Raw genomic sequence first — 27,481 nt, 5'->3', positions numbered from 1 at the left:
CAGGCTCCCTGCTTAGCAGAGAGCCCAATGTGGGGCTCGATCCCAGGACCCTGGGACCATGACCTGAGCTGAAGGCAGAGGCTTTAACCCGCTGAGCTACACAGGCGCCCCACCAGCTGTATTTTTGGCCCTGTGCTGGGCACGGAAGATACAGCCAAGAGCCAGGCATCACCCCTTCCCTCAGGGAGCTCCCAGCTGAGTCAGTAACTGAAGCACTTGAGAAGACCATTACCATCTGGTATGGGAGCTATAGGACAGGTGAGTCACGGTGTCATTGAAACAAGTAGTAGGGCATCCAACCCAGTCTCCAGAGATCTGGGAAAGGGAAGCTGAGCCCAAAGAATGGACGTGAGCTGGCCAGACACGAGGGAGAAGCCACGAATCTCCAGCAAAGGCCAGGGTGAGAGAGAGCTGGGCAGCTTCCATATTTCCATCAGCTTGGCCCAGAGTATGAGGAGAGCTTTAAAAAGGGAGATCACGTCAGAATGGCTAAAATTAACAGGAAAAGACAGATGTTGGCGAGGATGCCGAGAAAGGCGAACCCTCTTACACTGTTGGTGGGAATGTAAGCTGGTGCGGCCACTCTGGAAAACACTATGAAGATTCCTCAAGAAGTTAAAAATAGAGCTACCCTACAACCCAGTGATTGTACTACTGGGTATTTACCCCAAAGATACAGATATAGTGAAAAGAAGGGGCACCTGTTCCCCCAGTGTTCATAGCAGCAATGGCCACAATAGCCAAACTGTGGAAAGAGCTGAGATGCCCACAACAGACGAATGAATAAAGATGTGGTCCATACACATGATGGAATATTACTCAGCCATCAGAAAGGACAAATACCCAACTTTTGTATCAACATGGATGGAACTGGAAGAGATTATGCTGAGTGAAATAAGTCGGGCAGGAAAAGAGTTATCATTTGATTTTACTCATATGTGGAATTTAAGAAACAAAACAGAGGAGCATAGGGAAAGGGAAGGAAAAATAAAACAAGAGGAAATCAGAGAGGAGGACAAACCCTAAGAGATTCTTTTTTTTTTTAAGACTTACAACAACCAACATTTATTATCTTCTTTTTTTGTTATTATCTTTTTTTTTCAATTTATTTATTTTCAGAAAAACAGTATTCTTTATTTTTTCACCACACCCACTGCTCCATGCAAGCCGTGCCCTCTATAATACCCACCACCTGGTACCCCAACCTCCCACACCCCTGCCACTTCAAACCCCTCAGATTGTTTTTCAGAGTCCATAGTCTCTCATGGTTCACCTCCCCTTCCAATTTACCCAAATTCCCTTCTCCTCTCTAACGCCCCTTGTCCTCCATGCTATTTGTTATGCTCCACAAATAAGTGAAACCATATGATAATTGACTCTCTCTGCTTGACTGATTTCACTCAGCATAATCTCTTCCAGTCCCGTCCATGTTGCTACAAAAGTTGGGTATTCATCCTTTCTGATGGAGGCATAATACTCCATAGTGTATATGGACCACATCTTCCTTATCCATTCATCCATTGAAGGGCATCTTGGTTCTTTCCATAGTTTGGCAACCGTGGCCATTGCTGCTATAAACATTGGGGTACAGATGGCCCTTCTTTTCATGACATCTGTGTCTTTGGGGTAGATACCCAAGAGTGCAATTGCAGGGTCATAGGGAAGCTCTATTTTTAATTTCTTGAGGAATCTCCACACTGTTCTCCAAAGAGGCTGCACCAACTTGCATTCCCACCAACAGTGTAAGAGGGTTCCCCTTTCTCCACATCCTCTCCAACACATGTTGTTTCCTGTTTTGTTAATTTTGGCCATTCTAACTGGTATAAGGTGATATCTCAATGTGGTTTTAATTTGAATCTCCCTGAGGACTAATGATGATGAACATTTTTTCATGTGTCTGATAGCCATTTGTATGTCTTGGTTGGAGAAGTGTCTGTTCATATCTTCTGCCCATTTTTTGATGTGTTTGTCTGTTTCATGTGGGTTGAGTTTGAGGAGTTCATTATAGATCCTGGATATCAACCTTTTGTCTGTACTGTCATTTGCAAATATCTTCTCCCATTCCATGGGTTGCCTCTTTGTTTTTTTGATTGTTTCCTTTGCTGTGCAGAAGCTTTTGATTTTGATGAAGTCCCAAAAATTTATTTTCGCTTTTGTTTCCTTTGCCTTTGGAGACGTATCTTGAAAGAAGTTGCTGTGGCTGATATCAAAGAGATTACTGCCTATGTTCTCCTCTAGGATTCTGATGGATTCCTGGCTCACGTTGAGGTCTCTTATCCATTTTGAGTTTATCTTTGTGTATGGTGTAAGAGAATGGTCGAGTTTCATTCTTCCACATATAGCTGTCCAGTTTTCCCAGCACCATTTATTGAATGAGATTGAATCAGTGATCAAAAACCTCCCAAAAAACAAGAGCCCAGGACCTGACAGATTCCCTGGGGAATTCTACCAAACATTCAAAGAAGAAATAACACCTATTCTCCTGAAGCTGTTTCAAAAAATTGAAGCAGAAGGAAAACTTCCAGACTCTTTCTATGAAGCCAGCATTACCCTGATTCCCCAAACCAGGCAAGGATCCTACCAAAAAGGAGAATTTTAGACCAATATCACTGATGAATATGGAAGCTAACATTCTCAACAAGATCCTAGCCAACAGGATCCAACAGCACATTAAAAAGATTATCCACCATGATCAGGTGGGATTCATCCCTGGGCTACAAGGATGGTTCAACATTCGCAAATCAATCAATGTGATACAACAAATTAATATGAGAAGAGAGAAGAACCACATGGTCCTCTCAATTGATGCAGAAAAAGCATTTGACAAAATCCAGCATCCGTTCTTGATTAAAACGCTTCAAAGTATAGGGATAGAGGGAACATTCCTGAATCTCATCAAATCTATCTATGAAAGACCCACAGCAAATATCATCCTCAATGGGAAAAAGCTTGCAGCCTTCCCATTGAGATCAGGAACAAGACAAGGATGCCCACTTTCACCACTCTTGTTCAACATAGTATTAGAAGTCCTAGCAACAGCAATCAGACAACAGAGAGAAATAAAAGGTATCCAAATTGGTAATGAAGAAGTCAAACTCTCTCTCTTCGCAGATGACATGATTCTTTATATGGAAAACCCAAAAGACTCCACCCCCAAACTACTAGATCTCATACAGCAATTCAGCAACGTGGCAGGATACAAAGTCAATGTGCAGAAATCAGTGGCTTTCTTATACACTAACAATGAAAATACAGAAAGGGAAATTAGAGAATCGATTCCATTTACTATAGCACCAAGAACCATAAGATACCTGGGAATAAACCTAACCAAAGAGGTAAAGGATCTGTACTTAAGGAACTACAGAACACTCATGAAAGAAATTGAAGAAGACACAAATAGATGGAAGACCATTCCATGCTCTTGGATCGGAAGAATAAACATTGTTAAAATGTCTATACTGCCTAGAGCAATCTATACTTTTAATGCCATTCCGATCAAAATTCCACCGGCATTCTTCAAAGAGCTGGAGCAAATAATCCTAAAATTTGTATGGAATCAGAAGAGACCCCAAATCGCTAAGGAAATGTTGAAAAACAAAAATAAAGCTGGCAGCATCACGTTACCTGATTTCAAGCTATATTACAAAGCTGTGATCACCAAGACAGCATGGTACTGGCATAAAAACAGACACATAGACCAGTGGAACAGAGTAGAGATCCCAGATATGGACCCTCAACTCTATGGTCAATTAATCTTCAACAAAACAGGAAAAAATATACAGTGGAAAAAAGACAGTCTCTTCAATAAATGGTGCTGGGTAAACTGGACCCTAAGAGATTCTTAAACAAAGGAAACAAACTGAGGGCTGCTGGAGGGGAAGGAGGCAGGGGGGATGGGGTAACTTGGTGATGGGCATGAAGGAGGGCACTTGATGGAAAGTGCACTTGGTGTTATATGCAACTTGTGAATCCCTGAACTCTACCTCTGGAACTAATAATACACTATGGGTTAATTAATGGAATTTACATTTTAAAAATAGAAAAAAGAAAAAAGAAAGAAAGAGACCACAGAGGTAAGAGGGGGACAGGTCATGCAGAGTCTAAAACCTAGCACCCTGCTACAGATTTACTTTTCTTATAATGAGAACTTTTAAGACTTATTCTCAGAGCAACTTTACAATACAGCACTGTTAGCTAAACTTACCATTTCATACCATGTACATTCATTGGATCCCTGTGTTGTACACCAAAAACCAATACGGTGTTATATGCCAATTATATCTCAATTTAAACAAATAAATATGAAAGCCTAGAACCCAGGGAAGCCAGGTTAACTTTCCTGCCACCTTCCCCGGGGCCTACCCAACATTTTGGGGTCCATGCCCACCCCCCTGCTTGTCAAGTCGCTGTCCCGTGCTCAATCTGGGAACTTGTACAATCTGCTGCACCTTAGAGGTTACAGATAAAATAAAAAGAGCAAGATGAGTGCCTTTAAAACACAACAATAACTCAAGACCTGATCTCAGGCTACAGAAGAGCATGTGTAATTCAGGTCAAAGAATCTACTTCCCAATGGCCACGGTCGCCAAACTGTGGAAAGACCCAAAATGCCCTTCAACGGACAAATGGATAAGGAAGATGTGGTCCATATACACTATGGAGTATTATGCCTCCATCAGAAAGGATGACTACCCCATTTTTGTAGCAACATGGATGGGACTGGAAGAGATTACGCTGAGTGAAATAAGTCAAGCAGAGAGAGTCAATTATCATATGGTTTCACTTATTTGTGGGGCTTAACAAATAGTATGGAGGACATGGGGAGTTAGAGAGGAGAAGGGAGTTGAGGGAAAGTGGAAGGGGAGGTGAACCATGAGAGACTATGGACTCTGAAAAACAATCTGAGGGTTTTGAAGGGGCGGGGGTGGGAGGTTGGGGTACCAGGTGGTAGGTATTATAGAGGGCATGGGTTGCATGGAGCACTGGGTGTGGTGCAAAAACAATGAATACTGTTATGTAGAAAATAAATAAAAAATAAATTAAAAAAAAAGAATAAAAAAAATTAAATCAGCAGCATATTCAAAATGCCTGCATTTTACTTTATGTAATCTATACCTCAATAAAGTTGATTATTAAAAGTTAATTATTAAAAGTTAAAATAAAAAAATAAAAGCTAAAGAGATTTTAAAAAGAAAAAAAAGAATCTACTTCCCAAGATGAGTCTCTTCTTAGAACCTGATCACAGAAAACTCAGGGCGAACATGTCGCTGAGCCAGATGTCAAAGATTCTTAGTATCAAATGCCAACTAATCTCCAGGTTTCTGGGATCCTGAGGCTTAACAGAAACAGAAAAACAATCAGTGCTCAAATGAGGAGGCAGCCAGGACCCCCTGCCAAACGGCTCCTCCCCCACCAGCTGAACGGAAAGCAAGGCCAGCTGGGGGTTATGTCCAGGGCTTGCTGCCTACGGTAGCCCTTCCTGGAATGTCCTTCCCGACCCTGTCCACGTAGCCAATGCACGGTCCTCCTCTGGGACTCGATACAGACTGCCCCCCTGCCAACTTCCCACTCGCTCCTGCTCTCAGGCAGAGCCCATTCCGTGAGCTGGTCTGAGTGCTGTGTTCTCACCCTCATGCGGTATGTGACAGTGCTCACTCTGGACCTTCGTGGTGGTTCTAGAACCTTCCTGATGGCTCACCTTCCAATTCCCAGTCCCTACGACAAGAGTACTGAGCATGTGGCAAGTTCCCCATGCTGTATGGGAAAAAAAAAAAAAAATGAGGCAAATGAAAAATTCAGAGATGGGGGAAATCAGGGTGGGAGACAAACCATGAGACACTGTGGACTCTGAGAAACAAACTGAGGATTTGGGAAGGGATGGAGGTGGGGGGTTGGGTGAGCCTGGTGATGGTATTAAAGAGGGCATATGTTGCATGGGGCACTGGGTGTGGTGCATAAACAATGAATATAAATTAATTTTTTTTTCTTTTTTAAAGATTTTACCCATTTATTTGACAGACGGAGATCACAAGTAGGCAGAGAGGCAGACAGAGAGAGAGAGGAGGAAGCAGGCTCCCCGCTGAGCAGAGAGCCCGATGCGGGGCTCGATCCCAGGACCCTGGGATCATGACCTGAGCCGAAGGCAGAGGCCTGTTAACCCACTGAGCCACCCAGGCGTCCCTATAAATTAAATTTTAAAAATTTTAAAAAAGAACTCAGACTGGTAGGTCAGAACCCTGGTGACAGAATTTTTGGATTAGAATTTGCTGCCCACTGCACACCTGGTGCTTTACCCCCATTAACCTCTTACACACCACTCTCGACAGACTCTGGGGCAGGACTGACCCTCTCACGGAAGACAAAGAAGTCAGGGCACAGAGGGTCTGAATAACTTGCACAAGTCACAACTAGATTCCAATCCACCTCCATCTTGACCTGCAAAAGCCACACTCTTTTCCCTGCTCTAGTCTGATCCCAGTGCCGGAGGAACTGAGGTTTCCCTCCAGTGAGCATCTCTGTCGTGGGCCACTGCAAGCAAGTCATCTGGGAAAGTCACTCAAAAGACCACTCAGGGGAGCCTGGGTGGCTCAGTGGTTTAAAGCCTCTCTGCCTTCAGCTCAGGTCATGATCCCAGGGTCCTGGGATCGAGCCCCGCATCGGGCTCTCTGCTCGGCGGGGAGCCTGCTTCTTCCTCTCTCTCTGCCTGCCTCTCTGCCTGCTTGTGATCTCTGTCAAATAAATAAACAAAATCTTTAAAAAAAAAAAAAAGAAAAAGAAAAAAAAGACCCACTCAGTCAAAAGCTTAAAAGAGAAAGAAAGAGAATTCACGCTCTATCCCTCACTATTATGGAGACAAATGCCTAAATTAAGTCACCCAATGTTCCCACTTCCCAGTAGAAGAGAAGCTACATCTGCTCCCTCACCCTCTCGGGCTTCCTAAAACCTGCTGCACAGAACCTGCTAGTTCAGGCAAAGAAGCAAAAGACCCCAGAGAAAGCCATGGGGTTGGTAACTTTCTAGAATATCGGAGGGCTTCCGAGTTCTCTTGTACGTGAGGCCTTTCCTTCGCAGTTTGGCTCAGCAAGCACCAAGCTGTTCCCTCTGAAACTCCTTCCAGAATCAACCATATTAGCCATTCGGATTACCACATCTACCTTCGGCGTATCATGAAAAGCCGGTAAAGCACAATTACTGCTTTTATATTTCACGCTCCTTGACCGAGCTGATTCTCGCGGAGGGCTGGATCAAATCCCATTTCGATAGGTCAGCTCCTGAAATTAGTAAATCCATGAAAGTTTAATATATTTAAGTTACCAACAGATCTAAAGTGCGTGCAAGTTCTTATACGCGAGTACACACGTGCGCACACACACGAAATCAGGCTCGCAGACCCAAATGCTTAGAAGGACAAAACCAACTGCAAAAAATGAGTGAAGCTGGACCTCACGGGCTGTGAGGAACCAGAAAACAAATGACTTCATATAGGCACCAGCCACCATCGGCCGTGTGCCCAGCACGTCCAAGCCAGGACCCACTGCCAGCAACTCTGTCCACCACTTTGCCTCATCGTCCCAAGGAAGGCCTTGTTCTCTCATGTTTCTAGACTACTGAGTGGCCCATGGGCAGTTTCACCCCTAGATTTCACCTCAGACTTTACTGGGCCTCGCACAACCCAATGCAAGACCGATGTGGCATCCTAAGGAAGGGCTAACCTCTCTTCCCAAGAGGATCCCTCACTTGTGGAGACCAAGCTACCAGAACAGAAGTTACAAAGAATATGGCAAATACCCAAACACCACCTGGAGGTGTAAGCATTATTCTCCTTACCAAAAAACAACAACAAAAGTGTGTATCAAATAATTTTGTTGTACACTTTAAATATATACAACTTTTATTTGTCACTTATACCCCAATAAGGTTGGGGGCGGGGTGGGGGAACCCTGTCTCTGGATTTTACAGACTGAATGTTAGCCAAAACTGAGTGGCAGGGCTCACAGAGAAGATGTGAACTTCGGAAACATGGTTGCATCCTGACAGCCCCTTAGCACACTCTTCCGCTCGTCATGGACCCCTCATGGCTCTTTTCACAGACTGGATTTTCCCAAGTGATGGTCATGATTGGTTCCCTCTGTGATGCTTCAGTGGCCTCCACCTTGACTTCTAGCAACGTTCTCTTTACCTTTTATGGTTCCTGTAGAATCAGTAGTTTGCAAAGATGGCTCTCCCTCCACCACGTCGCTAACCGCTACCTTTCCTGCACCTTCTGAGCCTCTCTACAGGGGGATGGCCACCCAGAGCTCTAACATCACAACTAAGACATCTGCCAGGGGTTCTGATCTTCCATGAGCAAATCACTTCCCTGGTAAGAGGGAGTTTCTTTCAGTTTCCTTCTTCCCAAGGCGACTTGTCACAGCTCTGACTCTAACCAGATTCACTGGTGCCCCGTCGTTTCTGTTTGCCAGCATCCCTGAGGTGGATAGGGACCAGCATCCCTGCTCTGGTATGTTTTCCTAACGCTTCCACTAAACACATGTCCAGTCTTTGTTGCAGGAGCCCCTTGCGCTGGACACTTCACATAATAGCAGACACTGCCCAGCCCCTCCTTGTCCCTCTGCCACTCACCATTCTAGGCACCGTGACTCCGCTTGGGGGCTTTCTGTGACTACAAGCGTGCCCTTAATCGGCACAAAACACCATCCAGGAGTGCTGGGGAATTGAACGCAGTGGGAGCTCAGTCTGTAATGGATGGAGGTAGGGATAGAAATGCCCTAGCTTGCTCACTTCCTCAATAGGACACCACACTACCCCCCAGAGGTGCCCAGTGGCCCCCAGCTGAGCACAGCAGTACCATGCTCTTTACTGCCTTCTATACTGGCCTCCTTCCCTTCCACCTCTCACTTCTTGTCTCCCTGCAGGAACTGGGATTACCTCCCAAATAAATCACTTGCAGTCAAAGCCTTGCCTTGCGGTCTGCATCAAACCCATCAGAGACGGGTATTTCTCCCATCCCCCAGGGATCACACCTTCTGCTCCACCTACTGGAGCTCATATCCAGGGTTCCTCCAGGGACATGAAAAGGTCATACCCACTTGCAAATGTGACCCAAATGCATTCACTATCACTGGCCTAGAAGCAGCACCCTTTAAGAAACTCAATCCAGTGCCAAGAGTCTTTGTTGGAGCTATCCTTTTCAACCACATAGCCCTCAGTGTGGGTCCACTGAGCTCAAGGGGTCCCTACTAGCAACTAGAGTTACTCAGGTCCCTATCGTCAAAATCTTACGTGTCTACCCACTGGACCAAGTAGCAGACACTCTATTCTCCACTCCACACTCTACCTGATGATGAGGCCACAGAGGGCACGGTAAGGAACAGGCACACGCAAAGGCAACCACATCCGATGAACTTTCACAGGTTATGAGATGAGTGAGCTTCTGGCATTTACCAGCCCTCACTTCTTCCAGAGAGTGTCGCTGGTGAACAGAAGAGGAACAGCAAGACAGAAACACAGCTGTCTTGCTGTGTATTATCTACACTACAGTAAATCAGTCAGTGGAACAAGGATACAGACAATCCATGGGGTAGGCTCAAGGAACCCTTCTCATTCACAATTCAAATTACATCCTTCTTGACCTCATTCTTCATCTGTGGCACAACCCTGCTGAAACTCAGACCCAGATGTTCCCCAGCACAGATTTGACTAGATGAGTTCTGCATCTAACTACTGATGACTTCATTTGCATGTGGTTTCCTTACGATCACGTCGTGATGCAGGTGCCCACCGCCATGAATGGTATGTGGGTAGTTTCAGCTTTTATTGAAATCAACACTCCACCTAATCAGTTTCCCCCTGTGTCTGCCCCTCACTATAATCAAAAGAAGCCATGGTGTTCCCATTTTCCATGTTTTCCCCCTCTTTCGCCTAAGAACTTGCTACAGTAACTAAGTATCTTCAGTATCTTTCCCTCCTTTTACATATGAATTCCCACCAGGAATGCTCTCTCTGATTAATATCACTGCTCATTAACCAGATCTTTCATGTCTTTAAAAGAAATCAAATAATTAATTTTTATACAAGGTCTCCATATTTTTAAATGCTGACAAGGAAAATTAATTAATTGAATGGGTGGATGGATGGCTAGATGACTGCATACATTCTTCAGGCCAAAAAGAACACACCTGCAGCTTGAATGAAGTCTGTGTCCATTGGTTTCTAGCCTCTGGTAACCAGGTACTTCATTTTTCCAATGGATCTGTTAATAGACCGTGAGGCATCAGGCTTCATTGTCCTCCCACTGACTGTTCCCTTAGCTTGGAATTTCTCCTCTCTCCCTTCATCTGGCTTCTCTCTTTTTATACCTTCCTTAATGGTGTGTCACCTATGAAAATGTCCTTGCTCCTCCTACCCCATCAATGAGAGCCCACCATCAATGAGAGCCCATAGTGCCTCTTCCACAATACTTCTCATCTTGTGCCTATACCTTTAGCTGTATTCAACACAATCCCCCACATAGCTTTTTGGGAGGGCACTTTGGATTCTTCTTCTTTCTTTGGAGGGACAGTTCGTGGATAGCAAAGTCTTGTGCTATATAACTGGGCACATCCATGTAAGTAACACTCAGAGCTATGGTTCCTTTAGATCCCTGCAGGTACAGGTTATTGTACCTACCACACAGCTGATCCCCAATGAACATTTACTGCATTAAGGGTGGAGAGAATGGATAAAAAATGATTTCTTAAACATGTCATGAACTCAAGTTCTTCCCAACCAATGCTATAGAACTTAGTAGGTCTGAATGTGTTTATCCACCTAAGTGCAACATTAAATGCATCCATAATACCGTCCTGCTTATCCCTCCCTTGACAACATCCACACACTCCTATCATCTCCCATTGGCTGGCTTGCTTCCTCTAACCCACTGGATCTCTTCTGAGAGTGATTTTGCAATCCAGGGAATATTTGGCAATGTCCAAAGGCAATCTTGGTTATCCCTATTGGGGAGTGTTGGTAGGATCTAGTGGGTAGAGGCCAGGGGTGCTGTAAACCTATTACGGTGCCCAGGACAGCCCCCATGACAAGGAATTATCTAGTCCAAGATGTCAATAGTGCCAAGAGTGAGAAATCTTCGCCTAAGAGACATTTGTTCTTATTGCTGTATGAGCAGGCACTGGGAGAGGAGTTCCCGAATGTAGGTAATTAAAGGTCTGGATGCTTCAGAATGGAGGATGGGGTTTAGAGTCGACTGCTTACAGAAATGTTCATATGCACCCATGTTGTCAACAGGAGCTGCCAACACCTTGAGCCGAGCCCATTCCTTTCACAGAATTCACCGAATCGTCCCAACATTCACAATGGGTCTGCTTTATGCCTGATTGGTGGGTGACCTTTTCAGTTGAATTCAGCCTGAACTGTGCAATTGACACAGAAGAAACTAATGGACTGTGTTTTCCTATGAATTTAATATAGGATTATAGTGTTTTCCTCTAGGAAAGTTGGCACTTGCCAATTCAAGCGGGAAATCGCATTATAATGGTAATAACACCTTTTATTCGGAGCATACCATTGTGGGTTGAAGGGTATCCCACCAAGCAATATGCTGACATCCTAAACACTGGTCCTTGTGAATGTGATCTTCTTTGGAAATAGGGTCTTTGCAGATGCAATGCAGTGTTGTTATACTAAAGGAAGGTGATGTCCTTATAAGGAAAGAGAGAGGTTTGGAACACACAGAGAAGGCCATATGAGGATAGAACAGGGACCGGAGTGAGCAGCTACAATCTAAGACACACCAAAACCACCAGAAGCCCTAGAAACTGGAAGAGGCAAGAAGGATTCTTCCCCATATCCTCCAGAGGGAACGTGACTCCGCCAATACCTCAATTTCAGACTTCCAGCCTCCAGAACTGTGCCAGAATATATTTCTTCCTTTTTTCACCACCCTGTTTATGGTAATTCACATAGAAGCACTAGAAAATGAACACACTTACTACCTCCCAAGCAGTGTGTGCATTACCTCCTTCAATCCTTACAGCCAACAATGAAGCAGTATTATCCCCCATTGCACATATGGTAAAACTGAGGCTCAAAGAAGTTACAGGGCTCTCCCACAGTTGCACAGCTAATAGGGACAGAGCCAGGATGCAAATTCTAGTTCACTATTCTAGTGCTGTGCCCCTAAATCCGAGTGCCTTGCCATCTCCCCAAGAGGCACTGTGTTATCCAGTTCCCTGCCCCCCAACCCCCAGAGCTTAAAAAATCAACACTGCTGTCAAAGCTTTGCTGCTTCTGTCCTCCCTCAGAGTGAAGGGTACAGTTTGCACAGAACCTCTAGTGTTCATGATTCTTTTTCAAAGGAAGCATTGCCCGAGCTCATCTCTCCAGAGCTCTGCCTCCCTGAATCAGAATTCACCTGTCTGAATTCACCAGGCCTCTGTCTTTGGTAGCGGGGTGGGGGGAGCGCACATATGTCCCTAGGTCCATGGCCCCTCAGTGACCCCTTCATGTGTCATGCTTTTCAGGTCCTGCCTCTCCAGTCCTGCTTGAGCGGGCTCGAGGGTAGACCCAAGAGTGAAATGGAAAGTCCCTGAGATTTGACTCCACCTCCCCAGACCTGGGTTTGGAGCCCCTATACAGCTCTCTCCTCTCCTGGACCTCCCCAGTCCCCACCTGTCAAACACAGACAGACAAAATGAGAATTTTTCAGCTTAACCAGACCCCTGCCCGCCATGTCCTCACCCATGAGGGCGACCACCTCCTTGGCCAAGAGCCCAGGCAAAGTTAAGCAAAACACAATCTCCCTATTTCTGTCCAGGATTTAGGCCCTGTTCCCTTCTGCTTACCCAACCTATGAGCTGGATTGCAGAGCACAGAAACCCCAAGAATGTTCCCTGGACTTCCCAAAGGCACGGTCAGAACCACTGCCAGGTCTGAGTCCTCTGCGCGCAATCTCCATATTCCTGCCCCCACCGGGAACCTGGTAGCACCCCAGAGCCAAGTAGAGAAGCCTGCTGTCAGGCCCTCTGCAGACTGAGGGAGGAGCTTGCTGGGGTAGAATCTCCTGTCCTTCCTTTGCTCCTTTCCCAGGGTTGCACTTCCCTGTCCCCCAGAAGCTGGCGGGCGGGCCATGCTCCTGAGGGCCACCATCCTACGAAGGCTGGGAACATCTGCAAACATCTCCGAGTCCTGCTGGGGCTCCCTGCAGAACCCACACGGACAATGCCACTACCCAGGACCCCCCAGACACCACTTTCTCCCAACCCCCAGTCTTCCACCCTATCTCAGCAGCTGATGTAACCCCCTTGGCCCTCTGAGACCCCACCCAATAAACATTAAGAGATCTAACATTTTTGGGGACTCACTATATAACCAACAACCCTCTAGCTTCTTACAAAACCTCCTTGCATCTCCTTTCTACAGCCCACTGCAGGGCCTGGATTACTGTCAGAGCCTTTGGGGGGCTCTTCCCTCTTTCTGGAAAACCTTTGTGGGAGGCTGAAGAATGACCCCTCCAAAAGATGCCCAAGCCCCAATCCCTGGAACCTATGGATGTTACACGGCAAGAGGAACTTTATAAACCTGAGAAAGATTGTGCAATGGGGAAATTGTTCTGGGGTTATCCCAGTGGGCCCCATGTGTGTTCATGAGTATAGGAGGGAAGCAGGGGAAGCCGACACACAGTGAGGAGATGGCGAAACATGACAGAGGCCGAGAAAGATCTGAAGATGCTCTGAAGAGGTGGGGAGGGGCTGGGAGCTTAGGAACGCAGCTCGAAAGCCAAGAAAAGCAGAGAAACAGATCCTCCAGGATTCTGGCGGAGCAGAGCCCTGCCAAAAACCTCAACTTGAACCCAGAGAAATGGGTTCTAGACTTGTGGCACCCAGAATTGTTAAGACAGTAAATCTGTGCTATTTTAAACGACGAGGTTATAATTTTTCCAGAAGCCCCAGGAAACTCACACATGCCTGTTTCACTGGTTTTCCCAGAGCTCTGCCCTTCTCATTCTGTTCCAATGGTACCTCAAGACAGGTCCTCACCAACCAAAGATCCAAGGACATCCCTCCTCCCAGAGGACACTTTTTTACCATCCACCCTGTTTAGTGTCTTACCTGAAACGATCCTGTTTCTTGCTTCTGGTTGCCCTTCCCCTCCCCGCATCACCACACTGTTTCCTAAGGATAGGACCATGTCCGTCCTGTTCACCACCCAATGCCCAGAGCCCAGAAGAATGCCTGGCACATCCCAGGGCCTTCAGACAGGTTTGTTAATGGAATGAAGGTGCATCTTGAATACGAGGAAGCTGGGGTTCAAAACCGCCCAAGGTCGCCCAGCCGGTAAATGCTGGAATGACAACGCTGACTTTCAACGCCTCGACCCCAGGCTCTCCGCTCAGCTGGTTGCCAACCTCTGCCTTGGGTCCCACCACAAGCTCCAGTTCCCTCCTCGAGGAAGTGAATGGTGTTGGTGTGGAAGGAGGAACTGCAGAGCACCAGCTAATGGGCCCTGAACGAGCTGCTTTATCCGGAACAAATGATGGTACCTCCTGGCCGTCAGCAGAATGGGCAGAAGGATGGGCCTGATCTGCAGGCTGATGAGGGAAGTAAACAGTTAATCAGGCACAAAGCACCCTTATCAGACCTGGCAGTTCACCCTGCAAGGGAGGACTAGCTCTTCCTCTGCTCCCCTGACATTCCCAAGGATAAATCCCCTGACCTCTTGTTGTTTACACGGAGCGCGCTGCGCAGAGCAGAGAGATTTAAATTAACTGACTTGTAACATCTCAACACAAGGTCTAAGCCCAGAAGGAAAAAGAAGGGGGGTGAGCTCAGTAATGTGAACTTTAACAACTGGATAATGACCGGCTGAACGCTCGGGTGCAGAGAAGCCCTTCAGACGGCCACAGACCGGCTGTCACAGCTTCATTTTCGGGTCATCATTACCAGCAGGGAGCTCGGTGTCAAATTTCTCTGCCCTGGAAGGCCCACTTAAGCCATCTTAATGATTTTCTCCCATGCTGCGAAGCCACCAGCCCATTTTCCGTCAGATTCGCTCCCAGTGAAATAATGGCAAGTGTAATGTTCTCTTCGGGCCTGTGGAGATATGCATGGAGAGAAGGCATCCCCGAGGCCGCAGAAGACCTCCCCCAGCTCCAGCTGGTGGCCTTTGGGTCCCAGCTGGCCTCGGAAGGGGAGAGGTGCAGGGTGTGTGCGCATTGTCCCCACAGCCAGGTCAGTGCTCCTCTGGCTAACAGCAGGGATCTGGACCAGGAACGAACGAGCTGCTTGATTTGGGGATAAGCCTCCCTCCCCACTGAATCCTGATCCCTTGTTTTCTACGCTCTATGATGTCGGGGCTGTAGGAATCTTTAACAGGAATGCCTTCCCTGAGAGAGAGAGAGAGAGAGAGAGAAAGTCAAACAGATTGAGATTTTAAAAATGTCTTTGTTGTTGCTAAAATCACGGGAGCATCACAGTTTAGAAATGGCAATAAAGTTACTCATTTGCACAGCCTCCTCGAGACACGGAGCTTCCATCAGGAGATGAAGCCTGTCCTACCGGCTGACTACGAGGCCAAGAGGAGAGGTCAGATTTCAGAACAGGAAATCTGAGTCAAAAGGCTAGAGATGCTATTAGCCTGGACAACAAGGATAATGAGGGACAGAGAGAAGCTGCAGGAGCTAAGAGCTATGAAGGAGGTAAACTAACAGGACTCAGCGGTTGGCAAGCTATTATTACTAAAGTCATATATGCTAATAATGTATATTACTATGGTTATATTTAATAATGGGCTTTACTTTTAATAATTTGTGTCTTATATGTATGTGGATAAAGATATAGATGTAGAGAAACAAGAAAGTGAGAAAAAAGGAGAGAGACTTACAAACCTAAAATCACACCCTCCCCAAGACATCTTCGGGAAGAACACAGTCAAGTGGCCAGAGCAGGGACAGGCCAAGTGGACAGTGCTGGTCGGGGAGATTCTAGCTTTCTCTCCAAGTTACCATTTCTTACAGAAAGACGTGCTTGTAGATAACTGTTTCGCTGAACAGGGTGGGGTGACAGGTTGCAGATAAACAAGGACTCAGACCTTCTCCTCTGCCTATTGTGCGTCCTCCCTCCCTGCCTCCAGACAGGTTCTGGAAGATCACTGGTCACTGTGGTCACTGTAGTGATCACTGTGGACCAAATGACCTTCGATGGCTTTGTCAAAGCCACAGTCACATTTCTAATGATACCAACCCATCGAGGGTCGCAGAGTCCTAGGGAAAACTCTCCCTGTGCCACAAATAAGGTCTGTGGTGGCAGGGTGGGCTCAGATGGGCGTTCTGTCCCTCACTGCTCCCCAATTCCCTAGGACCTCTTCTAGACTCAGAAGGAAAGGCCAGGATGGAGATGAGGGGCAAAGGGCTCCATGCAGCACAGAGGATACAGATGGAATCAGGTCTCCCTGGATGGGGAGATGCCCGGATAGGCTATTTCTCTTCTGGGTACTTCTAGGGGAGCTTTGGAGATCCCTACCCTGATGAGGACCTTGGACCGTAGCCCCTTTGGCTGCTTCCTACCTGAGCCCTGGTATTCTGGTCCCCCTAGGCTCTCTATTAAGTTCCTCCTGGTCCTCTGGGAGGGATCCCACAGGTAAACCCACTGGCCTGCTGGGACACTCATGCATCCTTCCCCCATCTGGGGGTAAAATGCAGCTCCCAACCATCATACCCACCTTTCTGGCCCCGTTTCCAGGAGGGCCGCTCACTCTAGCCTTACTCTGCCATCTTCCCAGACCAGACACACACACCAGGCCTTGGGATTCCTGGACTCAGGGTATCACGGGCACACCAGGCCAGCTCCCTAGTCATCTCTGTGAAGCTCCTGACTCAGCCTGAGGTAAGGACCAAGTGCAGGGGTGGAAAAGAGTCAGAGTAGGGGGTGCACAGCCTTCACCCTTCGCTCCAGAGAAACCGTCTCCTGACCCCCGATTGCTACATCTCTGCAGGCTGGAATGCATGGTTTCCAAGGGTAATGGGGCAGAGTCCAGCCTCTTAGTAAGCCCTGCACTAGTGATCCGATCAATGCCCCACTCCCGGCTGTGGGTGTTCTTAGCACCAACTGCCTTAGCCTTTGGCTTCTCAGCCAAAACAGAGACACTCAAGTAGTTAAATAATCGAAGACCAAGTAATCTAGGAGAGAAAGGCCCACAGGAGAGAACCAGAGATATAAACATGTCTCCTTGCCCCTGCCCTGCACCACACACACACACACACACACACGTGCACTCACACATACACACGTGTGTGTGTGCGCACACATACACACACACACACACAGCAAAAGACCAGGAGATACAAAGGTTCTCGATGAGTTATGGAAACTAGGAGATGTTCAAGCTAGTGAAAAAAGAAGTAAGAATCAACAAGAGTCCAGATAACGCAGATACGTAAGATCTATACCCAGTCTCTGCAGGGCTGGAAGAGAACCAGATGCTAACAGGAAATCAGGCGATCAGTGGTCCTGCACAGAGCACATCTCCCCTAATGCGGGTTTCCAATTCCATCATCAGCTCAGCTATAGGGCTGAAGTCTGGTTTCCCAAGAGTGATTCTTCACTTCTTTTCCCACCATGTTCCTCCTGGCAAGTCCGTCAGTCCTGGTTCTGCCCCTGGGCTCCTGGTTCTGTTCCTTCTGCACACTTAGGTTCTCAGGTGGGTCTGCCAGTCAACCCGCTTGGTACAGGCTATGTGGTTTTTCTCCTGACTCCAAATATGTGTTGTTTGTCCAATAATCAATTCTCCAATTCGCTGCCACCCACTGGGTGTCCAACAACTCAGCTTGGTTCTGATACTCACCGCCCAGAATTAGCATGGACCCCACAGGTGAAGGGCTCAGTCCTGTAAGACTGCTCCCACTTCAGACACTAGTCACAAAGGGGACCCCCAGCTACCTACCCATGCTTATGCCAAGGCGATTATGAATTCAGGGGCTTCCCAAAATGCCCTCTTCCAGGTGGGATAATTCACTAGGATTTACAGAACTCAGTGAAGCACTTCCTTTGCGTTTACTGGTTTACTGTAAAGAATCCAAGTCAGCAAAAGTCAAATGGAAGAGATGAGAAGAACAAGGGCTGGGGGATGGGTGGAAATACAGAGTTCCCATGTTCCCCTTATTACCTCCCAACACATCAATGTGTTCACAAATCCCAAAATCCTGAAACCCATCATGTAGGGATTTTTGTCAAAGTTTTTTCCATTACGCAGACATGGCTGATAAAATCATTGGCTGTTAGTGATTGAACTCAACTTCTGGCCCCTCGCTCCTCTCCAGAGTCTGGGGATGGCGTTGAAAGTTCTAACCCTTTCATCACAGAGTTGGTTTTTCCAATAATAAGCCCCCACCTTGAAGCTATTCAGGGACCCTCCAAGAGTCATCTCATTAGCATAAACTCAGGTGTGGTCAAAAGAGGTACATTGTGAATAATAAAAGACAGCCCTAACAATCAGGAAATTCTAAGAGTTTTAGGAGCTCTGTTCATGAACCTGGGACAAACACTAAATATATATATATCTTTATTATACCATTCTGGCCCAGCCCGCCTTGTCCCCTATGAGATTCCATCCTGGTCTCTCCACCCTGGGTTTTACTGAAGGATTTCTACTGAATTTGCCAAGGTCTTTCTTACCTGCTGGCCTTCACCACTGCCCATCAACCTTGACCTTCCACCCTTGCTGTGACCATGAGACCCAACCTTCTTAGACGTGGATGCCACCATGCTCCTTCAGGCTGGGACCTGGCAGGTCAGTGCACCCCAAGAGCCTGCCTGAAAGCCTGGCCCCTATGAAAGCCACCTCTCTTCCTCAGGGACATGATCTTACATCTTGGTAGGACTTGCTAGTGCAATGATCTCAGTCAGAACAGCAAAGAGCCTCAGCCCTCAACATCTGAGTTCTCTGCGTCTGTCCAGTCATCAGTCAATTAGGCCAAAACAAGACCCCCTGGTAGTGTGGTTTCCTTGCAATCCAAAGAGGAGTTTTCCCATGCCAACTTGATCTTGGTTTTCCTCACCTTTTAAGATTTTCTGACTGTGGGGTGCCTGGGTGGCTCAGTGGGTTAAGCCTCTGCCTTCGGCCCAGGTCATGATCCCAGGGTCCTGGGATTCGAGCCCTGCATGGGGCTCTCTGCTCAGCAGGGAGCCTGCTTCCCCCTCTCTCTCTGCCTGCATCTCTGCCTACTTGTGAGCTCTGTCAAATAAATGAGTAAAATCTTTAAAAAAAAAAAAAAAAGATTTTCTGGCTGTGATGAAAGTAATGCATTCATAGTATGTTTTCAGAGAGACAAATTGAAATAAATATCACCTGCTCTTATCCCTCCCGGGGAGAACAGTGATTATCACCATCACCCATGTAGCACATTCGTTTCCTTTGCACGGACGCACCATGATTCATTACACAGCCCTCCTCCTCTGGACGGTGTCTTTAACATAGTTCTTGATAATTCAGGCCCTTCGTATAATCACCCCCGAAGCTTCCACTTAATGCCACTTATATATGGTAGTTGCCATGAGAAAATATCATTTCATGGGCCATTAATGGGCTTAACAGTCTTATTTAAAAAAAAATAATAAAAATTCTTACAGTTCATATTTTTTTAAGTGGAGTTGAAGGAAAAGCAATATGCTATGACCCCTCATTTCACTTCAGCTAATATTTATTTAACACCTTCCTGGGCTGGAGGCTCTGTCCTTATTACCCCATTTGCCTTGCTTGGCGCCCTACTGGGTAGTTGCTAATACCCCTTCAAAATGGGGAAATGGGATCAATAAGGTTAAGTCCCTTTGCAAATTTTACAGTGTTAGGAAACCACAGAAGTGTGATTCGGCCCCTGACACAAGCATAGGGGCTCCTTGCACAGCCTCAGAGAAACCAGCCAGTAAATTCAGCAACTGTAGCTAAGAACCAGGCTGTTGGGGTCAGCAGCATCCTCTGCCACCCCCCCCCCACCACAAGCAAGCTGTGTGACCTTGGCCATGCTCCTTTAGTCTGTGTCTCAGTTTTCCCAGCTACAAAGTGGGAACAGTCATGTGGTGACCCCATTTTCAGACAGTAGTAAGATTCAGGCCATAGACATATAGCCCCCCAAAGGGAGGCTGGCCCACATGAAGTCTTTAGTCCATGTGCCCATTATTCCCTTCAGCCTCCCTGCATTGAGTCTGCCCAGAACAAGCCAGCCGGGGGTGTCTCCACGGGCTGCACATGGTCCCCCACACGGTGCGCTCAGGACATCAGCCTGCCCTCCAGGACACGCTCACATGTACTAAGACAATGGATGGCATTATCTGGTTTCCTGTTGAAAAATGTAATCTTATATTTTAATACCTTGTGTATTCCTCCTCTAGTTTGTTTAAGATCTTTCACAGATGAAATACTCAACTCTTCACACAACTTGAAATTCCATGCATGTTCTCCTCCGCTCTCCCCCAAGCCACAGGGTCTGGAATGTTCCTCTAATCCCTTTCTCCTAACCAACAGCCACCGTCAGGGAGTCTTCTCCAATCCCATCCTCCACCTTCCCCTGGCTGAGACCGTGTCTCTGCTCTGTGCTCCCTCTGTCCTCACTCCTTACCTTCAAAGCCAACATTTCTCACTTTCTTAGGACTGTCTGTAATGGTATCTCTCCCTCCATTAGATGCTGAGCTAATTGCATTCTAAATGCCAATGAGTCCCATAATCCTGTCTCCTACAGAGAGGCAGCCTCTTTACTCCAGACACGTGTTTTTATCAACCTACTTGATATCACCACAAAAATGTAGCAGAGCTACTTGAAACTCTACATTTCCAGAGAATTCGTGACCCTTCCCTTAAGCCTGGTTTTTCCCTGGTGTTCCCTGGCTCAGTACATGGTGTCTTCATTTGGGCATCCCCAGAAACAAGCCCCAAGACGGGTTCAAGGGCGAGGAGCTTATTTCAGTGATTTGAGGAACATCAGTAGGAGTAGGACAATTACATATGGGAGAAAGTCAACTACTAAAGGATAGACTGTTAATTTAGCCCTGACAGTGAACGACTGGAATTTAATCCCATGGACAACATAGACACACAGCTTGGAATTATCCCACCTGCAGGTCAAGGGATTGTGGGTATTTATACATCAACTCCCAGAAATCATTGGTTGAGGACTGCTCCACAAGGGTAAGTTCCCCAGGACCTCCAGCCTGCCACATTCACACAGGCAACGCAGCCTCTGGTGCTTCCAGATTCCCTCCTGTGCAGGACAGGCACACTGTTGGGGGAGCTGGCGGGAGCATTCTGAAATGGTCAGGTCCAAGGGTTGTGGATGGGGCGTGATTCATCCAGAACATTCTTGATACGTCTTCCTCCCCCGGTCCCTGTATGCAGCACAACACCAAGCTCTGTGGCCTTCATCTCCTAAACCTCTCTGGAACAGACTTTTATTCCAGTCCCTCAATCATCACTTGCATGGACTTCTGCCATCACTATTCACTCCCTTTCCCGTAAGAGGCTTAAACATGTGACTTGCTGTTCCTCTGATGGAAGGAATAAAATTTCCCATCCCCTTGACATTAGACTCAGCCGTGTGACTTTCAATCAAATATGACCAATCACATGTGACCCATCAAATATGCTGCTTCTGAGCAGAAACTTAAAGGACAACCTCCCGTGGACAACCATAGCTTTTCTCCCTCTGCCATGAGAACCGTATCTCCCACGTTAAATCTTCGCCATCATTCCAGGTCCTGGACTAAAGAAGAGCTCCTGGAAAAGAGCCAGAGCCTCACACCGAGGACATGTCATGCAAGCGAGATAGAATGCTTCGCTGACACAAGCCACTGAGATGTTGGAGGGAATGTTTCTTCAGCATAACCTAGTGAAAGTCAACTTCTGTACTTATCACCATTTTGGTCCCCTCCACTCTCTCACTGGGTGATCTTCTAAAAACACCGACCTGATTCTGTTATTCTCCTGCTTAAAAGCCACCAGTGGTTTTCCACTGCTTCTAGAATAAGCATCAAAGACTTGGCCACAGCTGTCGAGGCTCTGCGAGGCTTAACAGACTGAGCCACCCAGGTGCCCTGATATTATTATTAACTATTCTGAATGAAACAGAACATACTGTGTGGTAGGCAGACCTCATAAGAACTCCAAGAGCTGGGCACTGTTATGATCCCCATCTATGGCTAAAACACAGAATTAAATGACTTGCCGAGGTCATCCACGGAAAATGTGATAGAGCTGAGATTCTAATCCAGGCCATCTGGTTCCGAAGACCCTGCCCTTAGTCACTACATGAATGAATGCACGAACAAATGAATGAATGCATGAAGCGAGCTTCTTGGAGCATGAACAGTGTGCCCTGTTTATTGCTATAGCCACGGTGCTGGCTAGGAAAGATCTAGCACTTTACTGAGTGCTTGATGCATCAATCAATCAGCCCATGAATGAACAAATGAACAAGCTGACCCAAGGGGGTTGCCATTTTCAGGAGTGGCAATGTGGCAAGTCCCTTCTCTCTGAAGCTCAGCACACACAAATGCTTTCAGGGGCGCTGAGTCTTTGTACAGGACTCCAAAGGCCCATGCATATGAGAAGATCCTCACCCACTGGGACTCTCCTACCCCAGGATTCCACTTCCTACCTTGGATGCCATGCCAAAAGCCCTGCCTCCCTGCAAAAAGGTGGAGAGGGGAGCATTTGTACTTTTCTAATCAGTTGGGAAAGGAACCCAATTGCTTTGAGTCCCTGGGAACTCCAACCAGCATCTGCAGGGAGAGAAGCATGGCTTTAGAGCAAATGTTGAGCCTGGGGTCTACATCAGCCAGGGCCTTGGAGAAACTCTGCCTTTGGACTTCCCTCAGGAAGCAGCTGGAGAGAAGCTACTTAAGGAGTCACATCACATATTTTCCAAAGCTGATCTGAAACGAAGATCACACTAATATGCTTGGTTTCACGGAACACACCAGTGTTTGTCACTTTGCTTGGCTTCTCGAAAGGTGCACAGTGGCACTGACCAATCAGATTGCATATGAAATGCACCTGGAACTATGCTACACAAACTCAGGAGGTCTCTTTCAAAACAGAGTTAGACCATTGAGATGCTGTGCCAGAGCTCAACAGATGCCGTGGACTACAACAGCCTGTGGCATGGAGTGGGGAGGCAGGAAGTTCTCCATCGGGTCTGAGCAGAAGGTGCCCGGGGAGCCCAGAGGAGAGGAATGTCCCTGAGTCTGAGGCAGGGGCTTCATGGTGACTGTCACACTGGAGTGGAGCACCAGGCTTCCCACATCAGAGGTCTTTGGATTTGGGGGTTTTATTTGTTTTTTAAAAAGATTTTATTGATTTATCAGAGAGAGAGTGCAGGAGTGAGGGGAAGTAGAGGGAGAGGGAAAATCAGACTCCCCACTGAGAAGGGAGCCCAATGCGGGGCTTAATCTCAAGACCCTGAGACCATGACCTAAGCCAAAGGCAGACATTTAACCGACTGAGCCACCACCCAGGCATCCCCACTGAGGGCCTTTGTAAAGAAAAAAATAAAAAAAGATGTTTAAAAAAAGAATTGTCTTTATATTTTTCAAAAGAGTCTTACTGTTATTCACCAATTAAAATAATATCAATCATAATAAATAATCACCATAAGCAAGGCACTCTTTGACCTGGCATAGGCTTCCCTTCTGTCTTCTCGCTCACCACAGTCCCTGGCCTTCTGCTCACCTACTTGCCATTCCCCAGCACCAGAAATGCCAACCCTTTCTCCGGAAGCAACTTTCAGGGTTGGGCTTTGCTGGGAATTCTTCAGAACCAATCAAGACCTCCCAGACTCAGAGCCTCCCACAAGCCTCCTAGGCAGGGCTGGCGACCCTGTGCATGCCCTCACAGCACCCTCCTGATCTCCTGGTGAGGCCATGAACAATGGCTGGGGCAGCAACATTCTGACTGCACTGCGTGGCACACAGGAGGCATCAGTGACTATCTGCTGAGAAATGACTGGTCAGAGAAATTGATGGATGAACAAATAACTGTATCTGACAACCTCATTTACCTGGAATGCTGAAACTCAGAAGAGAAACAAAATCTGACTTTGCAGCAGAAATCTAGAACTAACCAAATCCTCCCACCACCCCTCATTCATTTTACTCCTGGGAAGAAACCTGATCCACAGCCCATTTAGTAAACCTCTGGATAAAATGCTAACATATCCTAGAGCCTACAGGTGCCAGCTCCATATCCTACCTCTGCTTCTCCAATTTACTTCCAAAGCCCAACTCCCCTCTTCTGGGTAGTGTTCACCAAATTTATTCTTTCATTCTTTCAAAAATTCAACGAACACTTCTTGAGCACCTCTAATGTGCCAAGACCTGCACTCTAGGCATCTAGGAATACAGCAGGGAAAACACAGGCAACATGCTAATGTTTTAGGGGACAGGCGATGAACAAAAGAAATCAGTAAGATATTACATGTTAGATGGTGGGTGCCATGGAGGAAAATACTATGTAGAGGGTAGATAGGGAACATAGAGGGAACTAAAATTTTAACTGTGATGGTCAAGGGACCATCCCTATTAAAAGAGACCTGAAGAAGGGGAGTGAGGGAGCCATGTAGAAGCCTGGGGGACAGCACTCCAAGCAGAGCACATAGCAAGTGCAAAGGCCCTGAGGTCTGAATGAGATGCATAAGACTGAAGTGGGGGCAGGGAACAGAGGCAAACATGGCTGCTGTTGATGGAGCCATAGGACAGGAGAGAGAGGTAATAAGGGCAAACCTTCCAGAATCAGAAAACCATGTAGAGGACCTTGACTGCTGCTCTGGGTAAAAGGTGGGAAATGCTGCTCACGTTGGAGCCAGGGAGTAACAGGAACTGATTTACGTCTTACACGGCCACTCTGACTGCTGTGACAAGACCAGGATGAAAGGAGGGAGGCCCAAAGGCAGAGAGGTGAGGTGGGCAGCAGCGATGGCTTGGACCAAGTGGTAACTGAGGGAGTGGTGAGAAGTGGCCACATTCCACACACACCTTGAGCATAGGGCCAACAGGACTGGCCACATGGTGGAAGATAGAGTGGAAGCAGGATGACTTCCAGATTCCGCCTTGTGCACCTGGTTGCTGCGAGGAGGAGATCCGGCATGTGTACGTACCCAGAAAATGACAGTGTTGGTATTATGGCCGCAATCTGATTTGTTCTAGGACCTGATTATTTAACTGATCCACAGCAAGGTAGAAAGAGCAGTTAAGGAGAGAGATGCTCCTTCCTGGGAGATGTGGGATCGGAAGGGAGGGAAACAGCCACTGGGAAGAGAAGGCTGAACAAATTCATTAAGAGGGGACACAAGAAGACACAAAAGCCACAGGCGCTCAGCCCTAGTCCATGGGGGACTAGCGTTCTGGCATGCCTCGCTAAGTCCCCGGGGAATTGTCTTATGAAAGTTAATTTTCTTAATGCCAGTGAGTCATCCAAAAGATCAAATTCTGTTTATTGTATTCTGCTTAAAAGATCAGTAAAGTGTGTAACCCATTATAGAACAACTTCCATATAAAATGCTTAAAATAAAATATTTGGCACTTAAAAGGATAATTCCTCAGATGCCTGGAAAAAAAAGGCTGCCTGGAGATTCTAGGAAGCGACGTTTTATTGTACCAGCATAAATTCACCCACATTCAGAACGTGGGAGACACATTCACATCCATTACCTCCTTTGATGCTCATAAAAGCCTTAGGAGAGAGATAATTATCCCTAACTTCATAGGCATGAGACTTTATAGGCTGAGAAAGGTGAAGTGATTTGTTGGAAGCCGCACCACAGAATGGATGCGGAGCCATCGCTGGAGGTGCAGGGGAAGGCTCCTACCTCAGGGCCCCCTCGCTGGCCTCTGCCACCCCTACACCCATGTGTTTAGAACAGTGGTTCCCAGTGGGAAGATCTAGACCTAGAATCAAAATCCGGATCTGCCACTAACGCCTATGTGACCCATCATGATCTAACTAGGGGGCAGCCAAACATTTGTGTGTCTCTTCCAACTTGACTCAGCCCCTAATGACTTCCAGGAGTCCCATGCTTGAAAGTTCCAGGATCAGCCAGACCCAACTGGGAAGATCCATGAGTTGGATCAGTAATGGCTTCCTGGAGCGGAAACTAGGGGAGCAGAAGCATGCGTGCCTCCCCTCTGTCATCCTTGGGTTGCGCGACCTGTCAATTCCCTTCCTGCTCTCGCGGCAGACGATCATGTCTAAACAGAGACGTCTGGGTCATGAATAAAGGAGGAATAGATAATCATGAATAGAGTCATTTTACACACATCGATCTGCTTTTCACAACACCATAGAGCCTCCCCCAGATGCTCTTTGTGCCGTAGCGACATTTTAAAATATTTATACTTCACATTTGCAGAATATCCTCAACTCTGCGAAGCTCCAGGTAACAGACCTTGCTTACACTTGGGCATATTTTCCAATTGCCAGCTGTAAAAATTTTATCTTAATCTTAAACCATCTCCAAACAGGTCCTTGCTCGTATTTCCAGGGTGTGTTACTGTTAATGGGAGAGGTAGCTTTACCGCTTAATCAGTCATTCTATAAATCCTAATTTGTTGAATAAATGACATTTTTACAGAGAAATAAAACCTTGGCCCAAAAGCAATAAATAAACCTGCAGTGGGGGCAGTGACGTCATTCCTACACTCAGATCTACCCAGAATCCTCTTCACACTGAAAGACTTACTGTTGGAACTGGCTGCTATGGCCTAATTACGATGTCTCTCTTTGGATCAAGGCTCTCATAAACAGCATCAATGTGTCTGTGTAATGAAGGTCATCCTTGACCATCTCAAGAGGCAAAGGGCTAATTCGACTCTGATTTATTCCAGAAGCCCTCTAATATGTATTGCTTCCAACATAACATACTTTTGAAATCAACAGGCAGCAAACAGAGGAGCTACCCTTTTCCGAGCCACACATACATGTCGAGGTGCATTTTATCCCCTTCCCCATTTAATACCCATGGTACCTATGACAGCTGTTTTTCAAGATCTTGATCTTAAAGGTAAGGCAACAGAGGTAAGGTCTTTGACTCAACAAATATTTCTTGAGCACATATTGGATGTTACTGGTTGATTATGGAACATGTTGGTTAGATAGCTAGCGAGTGGTCAAGGTCAGCTCAGACCCCAAGCGCCTGATAACACCTCCAACACCTATCTGATGCAGCCTACCTCCATCAGAGTCATCCACAGTATCTGTAATAACATATCCTTGGCCTCACTCAGACTTACTAAATCAGAATGATGTATTTTCAGTGGAAAAAGTCAGTAAAAATTGTTGCCTTTTATGAAATGATGACAACACTGGATTATTTGCCCAATGTTTTCTTTTTCAGAAGCAGAAAATTACAAATTGAGCAGTAAACCGAAAAGTCACTTGTCCACCTCCCTATCTGAGAGCTGAACCCTTCCCTTCTTCAGCAATGCTGCCCAACTGGGGTGCCCACCGC

The sequence above is a fragment of the Neovison vison genome, chromosome 4 (assembly GCF_020171115.1).
Source record: "Neovison vison isolate M4711 chromosome 4, ASM_NN_V1, whole genome shotgun sequence".
In the NCBI taxonomy this organism is placed as follows: Eukaryota; Metazoa; Chordata; class Mammalia; order Carnivora; family Mustelidae; genus Neogale; species Neogale vison.
This window is presented reverse-complemented; position numbering follows the sequence as displayed.